At 39.0% G+C, this 14788-nt stretch overlaps 1 protein-coding gene across 1 annotated transcript in view; it reads left to right on the top strand.

Annotated features, from left to right (window-relative positions):
* cep76 (centrosomal protein 76) overlaps positions 1 to 13447 on the top strand; it is a 65991-nt gene extending 52544 nt beyond the window's left edge. Inside the window, exons 13-14 of the transcript XR_007262003.1 lie at positions 11906 to 12076; positions 13122 to 13447. The gene's annotated coding sequence lies outside the window, so the exon portion shown is untranslated. The remainder of the gene's footprint in view (positions 1 to 11905; positions 12077 to 13121) is intronic.
* Positions 13448 to 14788: the final 1341 nt, after the last annotated feature.

Below are 14788 nucleotides of genomic sequence, written 5' to 3'. Positions count from 1 at the left end.
TCTTCAGAAAAGACAGCACATAATTTCACAGAATGTTAGGGAACCGAGGGCCTCATGAGAGAGAGGAATTGAAGAAAATCAGTATTAGTTTAAAAAGGGTGCTAGAAAAGTTAACAGCATTAAAGGCTGTCAAATCCTCAGGGCTTGATAATCTACATCCCAGAGTACTAAAGGAAAAGACCTTGGAAATAATGTGTGCATTGATGGTAATCTTCCAAAATTCTATAGACTTGCGATTATTTCCTTCAGATTGGAAGCAATGTAACCGGACTATTTAAAAAGAGGAGGGACAGAAAAGACAGAGAGTTATTGATCAGTTAGCCTAACATCAGTAGTGGGGAAATTGCTGGAGGCTATTATAAAAGATGTGGTAACAGAACACTTAGAAAGCATTGACGAGATTAGACAAAGTCAGTTTGTGTTCTTGAAAGAGAAATCATGCTTAACTAACCAGGAGTTTTTTGAGGGTGTAACTAGTAGAATAGATAAGACAGAACCAGTTGATATAGCGTATTTGGATTTCAAGAAGGCTTTTGGTAAGGTTCCACATAGAGATCAGTGGGCAAAATTAAAGCACACAAGAATAGTGGGTAACATTGAGAATTGGTTGACACACTGAAAACAGACAGTGGGAATAAATGGGTCTTGAAAATTTTCAAGTGAAAGGCAGTGATGTATGTGTACCACAGGGATCAGTGCCTGGGCCCCTAGCCCCTCAAGATGTATATAAATGGTTTGGTAATGAGAGCCAAATGCAATACTTCCAAGTTCACTGATGAGATAAACTAGATTAGATTGTGAGTTATGAGGAGAATGCAAGGAGGTTTCAGTGTGATCTTGACAAGTTGAGTGTGTGTGCAAAAACATGGCAGATGCAGTAGAATATGGATAAATATGAAGTAATACATTTCAAAAACAGCAAGGAAGAGTATTAGTTAAATGGTGATATTTTGAGAAATGTGGATGTACAAAGGGATCTCAATGTCCTTGTACAGCAGTCAATGAAAGTAAACAGGCAGATGTAATTTGGAAGGTACATGGTATATAGGCCTTCATTGTAAGTGGATTTGAGTTCAGAAGTAGGGATGACTTATTACTATTATACAGAGCCTTAGTGAGACTACAGCTTGAGCATTGCGTGCTGTTTTGGTCTCCCTATCTGAGAGGATATACTCACCATAGAGGGAGTGCAGCAGCGGTTCACTAAGCTGATTTCAGGGATGGCAGCACTGTCCTATGGGGAGAGATTGCTTTGACTGGGCTTGTATTCACTAGTGTTTAGAAGCATGAAGAGGGGATCTGCTTGAAACATATAAAATTCTAACAGGGTTGGATAGACCTGTTACAGGGAGGATGTTGCCCCTGGTTCGGGAGTCTAGAACCAGGGGTCTCAAACTCAGGATATGGAATTGACTGTTTAGAGCTGAGATGGGAAACATTTCTTCACTCAGATCAACACTGTGTATATTCAAGAAGAGATTGATAAATGTTTAGCTGTTAAAAGCATTAAAAGGTATGGAGAGAAAGCAGGAATATGGTCTTTTGAGATAGAGGATCAGCCATAAATCATATTGAATGGCAGACCAGGCTCAAAGGGCTGAATGGCCTACTTCTGTTCCTAGTTTCTTTGTGTATAAAGTCCTCAAACATGCCTTGGCTTTAACAGGATTCCATAAAACAGAACACGCATCTCCATTCTTTCTTGAACTAAAAAGACAGTTTAAAACACAACCATCTTATAAAGTCCAGCATTTGCAATAATATTGATAACTTTTTAAAAGTTACTGCAGAGGTTTAAATGTATGAAAAGGTAGCATCAAGATGTATTCAGAAGTAAATTAATATATCCCATAAATCATCCTTAATTTTATGTGTACTTCTCAATAACTAATACAAAAGTATATGTTACTTCAGTGAACTTATCTGGTCAGCAACTATTCATTCAGTTTTCATGGTGCTACCCAGATTGGTGAACCTGCCCAAAGCCTAAAGTGGTTGTCACCGCTAGTGATGGTGTGCACAGTGTAGTTCTTGTTTGATTGGATGAACCAGCATCTTTGTACAGGCGTGCTGTTGCAGAGTGGTTTAGGGTTGTCCATGTGTCATCCTGGGAGTGGGCCACAAGAGCACCAGCATTAGCAAATGGAGGTTCACAAACTGAATATTTCTGATGTTGGTCACTTAGAATTAAACTGCATTTATTTCAATGCAAGGGGTCTTACAGGTAGGGCAGATGAACTCGGGGCATGGATGGGAGCACGGGCCTGGGACATCATAGCTATTACAGAAACATGGCTGAAGGAGGGACAGGACTGGTAGCTAAATGTTCTGACGTTTAGATGCTATAGGAAGGATTGAAAAGGAGGCAAGAGAGGAGGGGGAGTGGTGTTTTTGACGAAGGAAAACATCATTGCTGTAGTTAGAGAGGATATTTCTGAGGGATTGTCCCATGAATCTATATGGGTGGGACTCAGAAATAAGAAGGGAATGATCACCTTCATGGGATTGCACTATAGGCACCCCCCAATAGTCAGAGGGAAACTGTGGAACAAATATATAGAAAGATCTCAGATGCATGTAAAAATAATAGGGTTGTAATAGTAGGGGATTTTAACTTTCCAAACATAGACTGGGACTGCCATAGTCTTAAAGGCTCAGACAGTGAGGAATTTGTTAAATGTGTTCAAGAAAATTTTCTTTATCAATATGTAGATGTACCTATTAGAGAAGGAGCAGTCCTTAACCTTCTCTTGGGAAATAAGGCAGAGCAAATGACTGTAAGTGGGAGAGCACTTTGGGACCAGTGATCATAATTCTATTAGTTTTGAATAGTTATGGAAAAGGATGGGCCTTGTATAAAAGTTAAAGTTCTTCATTGAAGAGAGGCCAATTTTGATGGTATGAGACATGAAACTTTCAAGAGTCGAATAAAGATGACTGTTTGCAGGTAAAGGGATGACTGACAAATGGGAGGCTTTCAAAAGTGAGATAACAAGAGTTCAGAGGCATTATGTTCCTGTCAGAGTGAAGGGTAAGGCTGGTAAGAGCAGGGAACAATGGATGAATAAAGATATTAAGGCTCTGGTCAAGAATAAGAAGAAGTACCTGTGTGGAGTTAACACATTCTCCCCATGTCTGCATGGGTTTCCTCCGGTTGCTCCAATTTCCTCCCACAGTGCAAAGATGTGCAGGTCAGATGGATTGGCCATGCTAAATTGCTCCATAATGTGCAGGGATGTGTAGGTTAGATGGATTAGTCATGGGGAATGCAGGTTTACAGCGATAGAGTAGGGGCTGGGTCTAGGTAGGATGCTTTTTTGAGAGTTGGTGTGGAATCAATAAGCCAAATGGCCTGCTTCCACACAGTAGGATTTCTATGATTAAAAGAAGTCATGTATTAGGTATGGACAACTGGGATCAGGTGTATCTCTTGAAGAGTTTAAGGGGTGTAAGGGCATTCTTAAAAGGGAAATCAGAAGGGCAAAAAGGGGATGTAAGGTAAGGTTTCTGAAGAAGGATCTAGGCCCGAAACATCAGCCTTCCTGCTCCTCTGATGCTGCTTGGCCTGCTGTGTTCATCCAGCTCTACACCTTGTTATCTCAGATTCTCCAGCATCTGCAGTTCCTACTATCTCTATACGATAGCCTTGGCAGATAAGGTTAAGGATAATCCAAAGAGATTCTACAAGTATATTAAGACCAAAAGAACTTCTAAGGAGAGAATAGGGAGAGATACTAAACACATATTTCATATCAGATTTTACTGTGAAGAAAGAAATGGAAGCTAGGGAACTCGGGGAAATAAATATTGATGTCTTGAAAATAGTCTACCTTACAGAAGAGCAAGTGCTGGAGGTCTGAAAACACATAAAGGTGGATATATCTCCAGGACCTGATCAAATGTATCCCAGGATGGTGTGCAAAGTTAGGGAGGAAACTGTGGGGCTCTTAGCAGAATTATTTGTACCATCTACAGCCATGGGTGAGGTGCCAGAGAACTAGAGCATGGCTAATGTTGTGTCTTTATTTAAGAAAGGCTCAAGAAGAAGCCTGGGAACTGCAGACCTGTGAGATGGACATCAATGGTGGGTAAGTTGTTGGAGGGGTTTCTGAGAGATAGGATTTACATGCATTTGGTGAGGCCAGATCTGATTAGGGATGGTCAGAGTGACTTTATGCATGGAAAATCATGTCTTCCAAGCTTGATCGAATTGTTTGAGGATGTAACCAAAAAGATTGTTGAGAGCAGAGCAGTAAATGTTGTCTACATGGAGTTTAATAAATCCTTTCACAAGGTTCTGCATGGTAGACTAATTAGTAAAGTTAGATGGCATGGGATTCAGGGAGATTTTGCCAATTGGATACAAAATTGGCTTGATAGTAGGAGACAAGAGAGTGGTGGTGGTGGGTTGTTTTTCAGACTGGAGGCCTGTGACCAGCAGTATTCCGCAGGGATTGCTGCTAGGTTCACTTTTGTTTGTTATTTATGTAAATAATTTGGGTGAGAATTTAGGAGGCATGGTTAGTAAGTTTGTTGATGACACCAAAATTGGTGGTATAGTCAACAGTGTAGCAGGATATCCAAGATTACAAAGGGATCTTGATCAATTGGACCAATGGGCTGCGGAATGGCAGATGGAGTTTAATTTGGATAAATGTGAGGTATGCATTTTGGTAAAACAAACAAGGGCAAGACTTATACAGTAGGCAGAAGTTACAGAAGCCTGAACACCCGCACAAGCAGATTCAGGAACAGCTTCTTTCTGGCCGTTATCAGATGTTGAATGGACTCTAGCCTCAATAACGTAGCCTGCAATGTAATCTGTAGACCTCTAAGTATTTTTGATCTGTACATCCTTTGCTTGCTGTGATCTGCCTGTACCGCTCGTAAACAAAGCTTTTCACTGTATTTAGGTACATGTGACAATAACTCAATCCTTAATGGTAGGGCCATGGGTAGTGTTGTTGAACAGAGAGAGACCCAGGGGTTCTGGTGCAAGGTCCTTTGAATGCTGCGTTTTGGGTAGACAGGATGGTTAAAAAGGCATTTGGCACATTTGCATTCATTGCTCAGACCATGATTACAGCAGTTAGGATGTCATGTTGAGGTTGTACAGGACATTGATGAGGCCACTTTTGGAGTATTGTGTACAGTTTTGGTCACCCTGCTATAGGAAGAATATTATTAAATTGGAGAGGGTTCAGAAAAGATTTACCAGGATGGTGTCAGGAATGGAGGGTTTGAGGTATAAGAATAGGCTGGGATTATTTTCACTGGAGTGTAGGAGGTTGAGGGATATAGAGGTCATGAGAGGCATAGATAAGGTGAAAAGCAACAGTCTTTTTCCTAGGGTGGGGGAGTTCAAAACTAGGGGGCATTTTTTTCTGAAGTGAGAGGAGAAAGATTTAAAAGGGACCTGAGAGGAAACTTTTTCACACAGAGGGTGGTTCATATGTGTGAATGAACTGCCAGAGGAAAGGGTAGATTCAGGTACAGTTATACCATTTAAAAGACATTTGAATAGATACTTGAAAAGGAAGGGTTTAGAGGGTTATGGGCCAAATGAAAGGAAGTGAGATTAGTTTAGGTTGGTAAACTTGGTTGGCATCGATAAGTTGGACCAAAGGGTCTGCTTCCATGCTGCATGACTCTATGATACAACTCATTCACAATAATCCCTGATGAATTGCAACCTAAAAATTTTTAAGCAAAGTATTGGAACAAAGGAAGAAATGTTAAAGTCTCCTGAGGGCAGAATTTTCCTGGATAAATCAATATGAAAGTTGAAATACTGTATCATAAATATCCAGCAATGTGCAATTGTATCTAAAATAACTTACAAAACAAAATAAATTACTGAAAATAGTAGGAGCACCGTATAAATTCATACTGGACAACAGTTGCCAGTCTCTCTTAAACAGGCCCTCCAACTCAAGGATCGTTTGTTTCCATTCCGGCTGATGGGTTCTGAAATGGCTCAATACGTAGACTCTGCCATGAGTGGACAGGAGTCACATGGAAGGTCAATGCCTATCTCAGCATTGATACCTTCCCAAATTAACTTTCATCCGTTTTGGATAATCGCTATGAGGTGCTGAAGATGTTTGACATCTTCATAAATGCTCCAGACATACCTAAAATATCTCAGTCAAGGTGATGTTGAGTGATTTGATCCTCAATGTAGGGCATTTTGGTTTAGGGAAAGCCATTCAAGCTTTTTATTTGAGCACCAAATAACACAGAGACCCACCCTGCAGTAAATCTTCGACGCCTGTGATATCTTGGACTGGTACACTGCTAAGGGTTTGAACTTAAAATTTTCTGAGCGTTTCTGCCAAGTAAAATACTCAAGAAATCTTTGGCAGCATTGAATGCTGGCACTGTCTTCTCCTGTTGTGAAATATATGTTCACTGGACGGTATTTTTCCAAAAAGAAAGCCCCATTTCATCAACATTAAAAACTTGTTTTGCTGAGTGGACAGATTCTTCAACAATTCTATCCATGTGGGCAGGAACTTCATCAGTCTCTCCTGTATCAGCACTAACTGCCTTCCCAGACTTTCTAATGTTATACAAGTAGGTACAGCTTCTTGAACAAGTTGAAACATCCATGATTAACATTGAAACTCCCTGACTGTGAAATCGCACTCGTTCATTCTTTAAGGTTTCATACAGAATTTGGGTTTTGTCTTGGATGTTCTCCCACTGCAAACATCCAGTTTCACTGTGAGGCAAATAGTGTTCCTTGATCTTTTTGCAGCCACGGTCTGTGCTACCATGAGTTGGTGTGCTTCTGGTTCATGTTGTAAAAGGGTCTGTTGCGAAGTTGTAATAGTACTTGTGGATTAGAAGGCAGGCTGTTAGGATTTGATGTTTGTAAAATGATGGCGGGGGGGAGCAGTGTGCGTAGTCCCTTTAAATGACGATGTGTTTGTTCTAGGCTTGGAGATTTTAAAAATGTGCAGGTGCATACAGAGTTCTCAAAATTGAAACATTTACATCAAAGGCTGTATGGTTTGAAGAAAAAAGCCATAGCCTTGTTTTGTTAGCAAGGCAACCATGTTGAATATCAATCAATTAATTTAAACCAGACACTCAGAAAACAAAAAAAAATTAAATTTAAATCTGATGATTTTGACAAGCTAGGACCAGTTCTGTTGTAAGAAACTGATAAGTCATCAAGGTTATAAAAGAAAAGGTTATTTGAAAATTGGGGTGAGAGCGAATTGCCATCGGAAGAAAAACTCATTTGCTCTCATAGAAATCTCTGAGGTCTCAGAGTAAGCATCATATAAATAAAGGTACTACAGCACTCTTAGCTAATATTCCTGATATAAGAATTCAACTGGAGAACAGTAGAGAAGGCAAAGAACATTCTGGAAGACTTATCCTGGCTGTTATTTTTAAGAGACTAAGTTTTAACTTATTTTTCTTATTACTTTGTTTTATATAAGTGGGATTTGTATTTATTGGAACAGCATACTACTAGAACTTTGTCTTATTCAGGAATAGTTAATAGTTAAGGGGGAATTGTTAGGTTTGTTGGTAGTTCTATTAATTTGTTTACTGTTAGAGTTAGATAAATAAATTGTTACTTGTTGATTATAAAGTGAGTATCAGGGATTTCTTTCATTTAACCACTCCATTATAACAGATTGGGAGGTGAGAGGCAGGTTATACCACTTTTCACACTTCCATTAACAGATTATGAGGCGAGGTGAGCTTGTCTGGGTATTTTGGTTTTAGTTATTCGGTGGTGGGAGGGGTCGACCTCTGCTTCGTAACAAGTTGCAGCAGAAGTCTGGGAGAAGGGACTTTAAAATTTTCTGTCTCATTTGCATGCTCACTGACTCCTCACCCATGTGTAATAGAAGCAACCCATCAACAAAACCGGGCTTTATTTTTAGGCTCTGTATTGTACCTGAGCAGCAACTTTCTGCAGAAAATTCTGTGCAGACCTTTATACTGCAGATGAACCAGCTCAAGGAGACCTTAATCAAAATTAAAAATCAAATTTTGAAATCCACAGTCACAATATCTTTGAGATGTGGAACTGATGTCTTTAAATGTAGTACTGTACAAGTCTTTCTTGCTGCAGAAAATTCTGTCTAGTACCTGAACTCCTGAAGAAGCAGCTCAAGGTGCCTTCAAATACAAATACAAATTCAGATCCTCAAATTCAGAGTCACAATGTCTGTACTGTATTTTCCACATGAAGGGCCCTTGGAGAAGGTACCAGGCTCAGGGCCCACTGTCAAGATCAAGGCTACACGTTGCAGATACATTAGCTTGTATACGGAAGCACGTTAAAGCCTCTGCTAATTTAAATCAGGGTCTGCAATTTTCAAAGGGGAAGTAGGACTTAAAAAGAAAAGCATTAAAACAAATATATATATAAATAGGGTCACTTTAAATGAGAGTGCCTATATTGTTCACCTTAAATTGTCAGTATTGTAAGTACTAATAAAATTGGTTTTGAAATCTGCTGTGGTGTTGCTATTTCTTGTCATTCTTGGAGTGTACTATGACAGAAAGATTAACCACTTCTTATTGAATTCATTCCTGAAGTAAGAGAGGTATAACCTTTTCGGACAATACTATGGTTTTAAGAGGTGTATTTTGCCCTGGTGTTTTTTTATGAAGAAAGGTTGAAATAGAGGTACCCAGAAAATTGCTTTAAAGCCAATAAAGTAAGCAGCTTTGTCCTCACAAAAGTTGGAACAATAGAAGCAGCCTGAATGGGTGGGGTCAAGCACAGAAGCAGGATTTTTGGTTTTAGCTTTCAGCAGTTGCTGGGGTCTTGAAGCTGGATGTGGAAGCATCCTCTCTCTGTTACAACTAAAAGCTGAGGTTCTCTTCCTGCTGCTAGAAGTGCATGTGAAACAATCTATTTTACTAAATTTACCTTTGCCAAGGGTGTGTTTATGGGATGTTACTATGTTGGAACAGTTAGTTAATAATGGGGGTTAATATTTATTTTTCTGTTAAGCATTTTGATAGAGTTAAAGCTAAGCAAATTCTTTTCTTTTTATTTTGTCTGTATTTTGTAGTATAAAAATAAAATGTGCTTTGCTTAAAAGAAGTCCCAAGGTCTCACAAGCTGTTTACTTTATTGGCTTTGAGTATACTGCTTGGTACCTCTATCTCACCTTGCCTCATAAAAGAAAATCAGGACACAATACACCTCTTAAAGCCATAGTATCATCACACCTATTAGAGTAACTCATTCAATTCATTTAAATGTAGCTACTTTATTCTTATTTGACCAGTAAGGGACAATGTTTTGCTTTTTGTTATTTCATCAATCTGTTGCTTTGAAACTAGGTTAATCAATCAAAAAATAGATGTTTACCTTCTAATTTGTATTGTACAAGACAGAAATAAAAAAAATTACCTGAACTGAAATAATTCCATCTGAAATTATTCCATTACAATGAATAATGCTCACATACTAACTTTTAGCTTTGGCCTCTTAAGTAGGCTCTTTTAGAAAACTGGAAACTTCTCTTTCAGTTTCATCCCAACAAAATAAATAGCAGAGTGTTATTGGACAACGTGACAAGTTGATAAGGGGAAATCAGGCAATCATGTTACGATTAATTATTTCATGCGTAAGCAGGGGCAGCCAGCCTTATTACCGTGAAGTGTAATGTAAACTCTGGTGTGTTTCAAACACTCCAAAGCTTCATATAAATAATTAAAACCTACATATTATATTATCTACTGTTTTCCCTCAGTCACTTACAGGCATTGTCTATCACAGACCAACACTATCCTGCTGATAGTATGACTTCAATGCTTCCAGCCTTAATTGTCTGTATATCTCATTTGTAATCTATTCTTTGCATGTCCGTCATTACCACTTGCTTTGGTAGCTTTGCTATTACTTAGAGTTATGACTAAAGCTTTAATCCTTAACTAACTTATCTCCTTTACCAAGGCAACAAAATCTTTTGTTAGAAAGCCACATCAAACTCCAAAGAACCGCGAAATAATTGACAGGTTAATGGTGTCACTTTTGAGAATTTATAGCCAAGGCAGGCAACTCTCTAAGCATGTTGTTCAGGGAAAAAAAACCTAAAGAACTGTGGATGTTGGAAATCAGAAACAAAAACAGAAATTGCTGGAAAAACTCAGCAGCTCTGGCAGTATCTGTGGAGAGAAACACAAACAAAGTTGCTGGAAAAGCTCAGCAGGTCTGGCGGCATCTGTGAAGGGAAAATCAGAGTTAACATTCTGGGTCCAGTGACCCTTCCTCAGAACCATTCTGAGGAAGGGTCACCAGACACGAAACGTTAACTCTGTTTTTTCCTTCACAGATGCTGCCAGACCTACTGAGCTTTTCCAGCAACTTTGTTTTTGTTTCTGATTTACAGCATCCACAGTTCTTTCGGTTTTTATTCTGTGGAGAGAAAGCAGAGTTAACATTTTGGATCCAGTGACCCTTCTTCAGAACTGATTATAGTTAGGAAAAGGTTGGTAAGGTATACATGGTTGTCAAGGTATATGGGCAAAATGATAACAAAAGTATTGACCCTCAGTAACTGTCTCCCACTGAATTTATGACAGCTCACTCAATGGATTTTGTTCTGACTTAAGTGGCCAACCTTTATTTTCAAACTATGATCTAGATTGCCAATTTTGGCAGAAAGAATTTTTTTAAAAATCTAAATGGTGAGAGGTTGCAGTGCGCTGAGATGTGGAGGGATCTGGACATCCTATTGCACGAATCACAGGAGGTTAAAATGCAGGTGCAGCAAGTAATCTGGAAAATTAATAAAATGTTATTTTTATTGCAAAAGAAAATAACTGCAAGAAGGAAGGTCATGCTTCATTAATCAGACAAAAGAAGTAGTCAGTGAGACAGCTGATGGGTCTGGCAGCATCTGTGAAGAAAAACAATATCAGAGTTAACATTTCGGGTCCGGTGACCCTTCCTGCAGTTTTGACGAAGGATCACTGGACCCAAAATGTTAACTCTGATATTTTCTTCACAGATGCTGCCAGATCTGCTGAGCTTTTCCAGCAACTTATATATTTTTCCTGATTTACAGCATCTGCAGTTTTTTCATTTTTTATTGAGATAGTTGATGGGTTGGTTTTAATTTTCCCAAGCTCATTGGTTTCAGCAAAGGTCTCTTTAGGTTGGAAGTTATTTTTTATAACTCAAGAGCAAACTATACGGTAAATGGAAAAGCCTTGGAGAAAATTGATACACAGAGAGATCTGGGCGTTCAGGTCCATTGTACCCTGAAGGTGGCAACGCAGATCGATAGAATGGTCAAGAAGGCATACAGCATGCTTTCATTCATCGGACGGGGTATTGAGTATTGGCAGGTCATGTTACTTTGGTTCGACCACATTTGGAATACTGCGTACAGTTCTGGTCGCCACATTACCAAAAGGATGTGGATGCTTTGGAGAGGGTGCAGAGGAGGTTCACCAGGATGTTGCCTGTTATGGAGGGCGCTAGCTATAAAGAGAGGTTGAGTAGATTAGGATTATTTACATTAGAAAGACGGAGGTTGAGAGGGGACCTGATTGAGGTCTACAAAATCATCAGAGGTATAGACAGGGGGGAAAAAGCTTCTTGCTATCCACCCTGAGTGGATGCCTCAATTACTAGGGGTCACGATTTCAAGATGAGAGGGGAAAAGTTTAAGGGAGAAATGCGTGGAAAGTTCTTTACGCAGAGGGTGGTGGATGCCTGGAACGCATTGCCAGTGGGCACGATAGCGTCATTTGAGATGTATCTAGACAGATACATGAATGGGCAGGGAGCAGAGGGATACAGAGCCTTGGAAAATAGGTGACAGGTTTAGATAGAGGATCTGGATCTGCGCAGGCTTGGAGGGCCTGTTCCTGTGCTGTAATTTTCTTTGTTCTTTGTTCTTTATTCAAACAGGGAGGAAGGCAGAAATCAGGAACTACAGAAAAGTTACCTTAGAAGTTCTAGATTTCTCACAAGAAGAAACATCCTTTCTACATCCACCAGATCAACTTCCTACTATCTCCCCTCAGGATCAATTGTTTCAACTAAGTCACTCTAATTCTTCTAAACACCAGGGTATACAGGGTAAGTCTGTCTAGTCTTTTCTCATACAATAATCAGCTCATTTCAGGTATTAGTCTAGTAAACCTTCGCTCACTGTTTCAAACGTATTAACACCCTTCCAGAAGTATGCTGACCAATACTGTGCACAGTACTTACAGATACAGCCTCACCAAAGCCTAATTAAATCCACATCCACTGCTTCCCCTTCATCTATACTGCTTGTTACCTCCTCAAAGAATGCTAATAAATATGTCAGGCATGAGTCCGTACTGATTCTGCTTAATCTGTTCATGCATTTCTGGATATATTACTATTATATTCTTCATAACGGATTCAAATATTTTCCCAAAAACAGATAGTAAGTCAACTGGCCTATAGTTACCAGGTTTTTGTCTCCTTCCCTTTTTAAACAAAGGTGTTACATTGGCAGTTTTCCAATCCTGTGGGACTTCACCAGAATCTAAGAACTCTTGGAAGATTACTACCATTATCTCCGTAACTACTTCCTTCAAAAGCTGAGGATGCATCCTATTAGGTTCAAGAGACTTAACTGGTCTTTGGCCCCATTAGTTTCCATAGCAGTTTTTTCTCTAGTGACAATTATGTATTTGTTTCCACTCCTCCTTTTGCCCGTTGATTATTTAATAATTTTGGAATGCTATGAATGGTTTCTGCTGAATAGACTGGTGCAATATATTTATCCAACTCCTCTGCCATTTCCTGGTTTCCCAAATTTTATTTCCCCAGCCTCATTCTCTCAGGGATCCGTGTTCACTTTGACTTCTCTCTTCCGTTTTATATCTTTAAAGATGATCTTGCTGTCCAGTCAACAACACCTAAAACAGAAGGAGAGGTACTCAACTGGGTAGAAATCAAGCATTAGATGTAATCATTTCAGACAAAGAACTCTGGCTGAAAAGGGAAGTAATGCAGAAATAAAGTAATCATGTAAATCAGTGGAATCCACCAGCAATGACCATGCTTGCATAATTTAGCAGCGAAAGGGGGGATCATGCAAGATGCCAAGTACTTTTATTGTTTGTTTAAGAAACATTCTCTTTTCCAGGCTGAAAATCAGACACAGAACTGCTGCAGATGCAGAATCCTGACTGGGAACTCTCTATATATTTTTCTCTCATCCAGCCTACAAGTTTGAGGCCTATCTGCTTTTCGACCATCAACACATCACACATAGAGTTTTAAGAGTAAACCCACCAGCTACTCTCTCAATGAGAACTGACGTAAATTGTTTGTCAATGTACTTGAATTGTCTCAATGCCAAATCCAAGGGGACCAACAAGCTCAGCCTGAAACAATTAAAATAATCAATCTTCAAGACCTGTATACCTTTAGCTTTTATTGGATTGTAAAATTACTGCTTAACTTATCCTCCCACTTTATAGCTTACTGGTGTGTATTTGTGTTAATCTTGAAGCATACGTATGAGTTCCAGTTGGAGAGTTTTCGTTATTTTATTTAAACCAAGTAAAATACAATCAGTACTATTCTCTTATAATTTTAAAAAACTTGCAAGAAAATAGGTCTTTCTGTGTTTTTTACAGTCACAGCACACAGACAATTAAACACTCCCTAAATTGACTAGGATATCTTTCCTTTAAAAAAAAGCCTGCTGCAGTCTAATGGGATGTGGGAGAGGAGGAGAGCAACACTAAAGCTCCTTGCCTCAGCATAATTTGTCTCTGCATTCAATTCATCTCAACTTATGTGGATATTCTCAAAAGGTTTTTGTGTATTCATTGGTTTCGAAGCCCAAATACAGAGACCTCTTTTTAAAGATACTTTCAAAAGCAACTTCAAATTTACTGTGTATTGACCATGTAAAGCATGATGTGAAAAAATACAGATTTTACAAGGTTCTGCTTTCCGGACCAATTTTAGTACTTAAGATCAATGTAAAGAAAACAGAAGTTCTGTCTCCTGTAATGTTCATGCCCAGTGACACTTCTTTCCACATATGTGGAAAATCAAATTTATTAAGTGTACATGAAGAAGCAACTTGACAGATGGCTCCTTACGCCAACTGTAACCATAGCAATTCTCCCAACAACTGCTCTGGATTGCAGTACAGTGAAAATAAAAACAGTGTTACGGAACTACAAACGAGAGGAAAATTTACTTTAGAATGTTACCATCATTGGATGAAATGGAATGTATATCATATATCAGAGAGTAGTTCAAGTTGGTCACCAGATTAGTACAATGCTGACCAAAGTCACACTGCTTCTTGTTGATCTCCCAGTGCAACTTGCCTGTAAGTTATGTCCCAATATTATGAGAGAATTGATAAGACACGGTCTCTTTAATTGCAATGGTTTCATTTTGAAACTGAATGGGAAAATTCAGGGCTAGAATTCATATCCATTAGCTATGATCAAACAGGAATCTAAGACATAAGTGTGACAGCAAATTTTTTCCACTTCTTTTCTTGCCTGTAAATCAAGTCTAATGAAAACTAACAGCAACAGGAAGGTGATTCATGGGAACATCATAACTTGACACCCAGTCATACAAGGCAGTATTCAAGCAAATGATCAAATGTTTGGTCAAAGGTTTAAATTTTAAGAAGTGTCTTAAAGGAGAAAACTGGGGTAAAGTGGATAGAATTAGAGCATAATTCCAGGGCATAGCTTCTAGATAGATGACGGCATCTGTTAACGGTCAAGCAATTAAGGTTGGAGATGCTCAAGTGGCCAATATTTGAGAACGCAGATG

This window comes from Rhincodon typus, chromosome 4, assembly GCF_021869965.1.
Source record: "Rhincodon typus isolate 14 chromosome 4, sRhiTyp1.1, whole genome shotgun sequence".
NCBI classification, from domain to species: domain Eukaryota; kingdom Metazoa; phylum Chordata; class Chondrichthyes; order Orectolobiformes; family Rhincodontidae; genus Rhincodon; species Rhincodon typus.
This window is presented reverse-complemented; position numbering and strand designations above follow the sequence as displayed.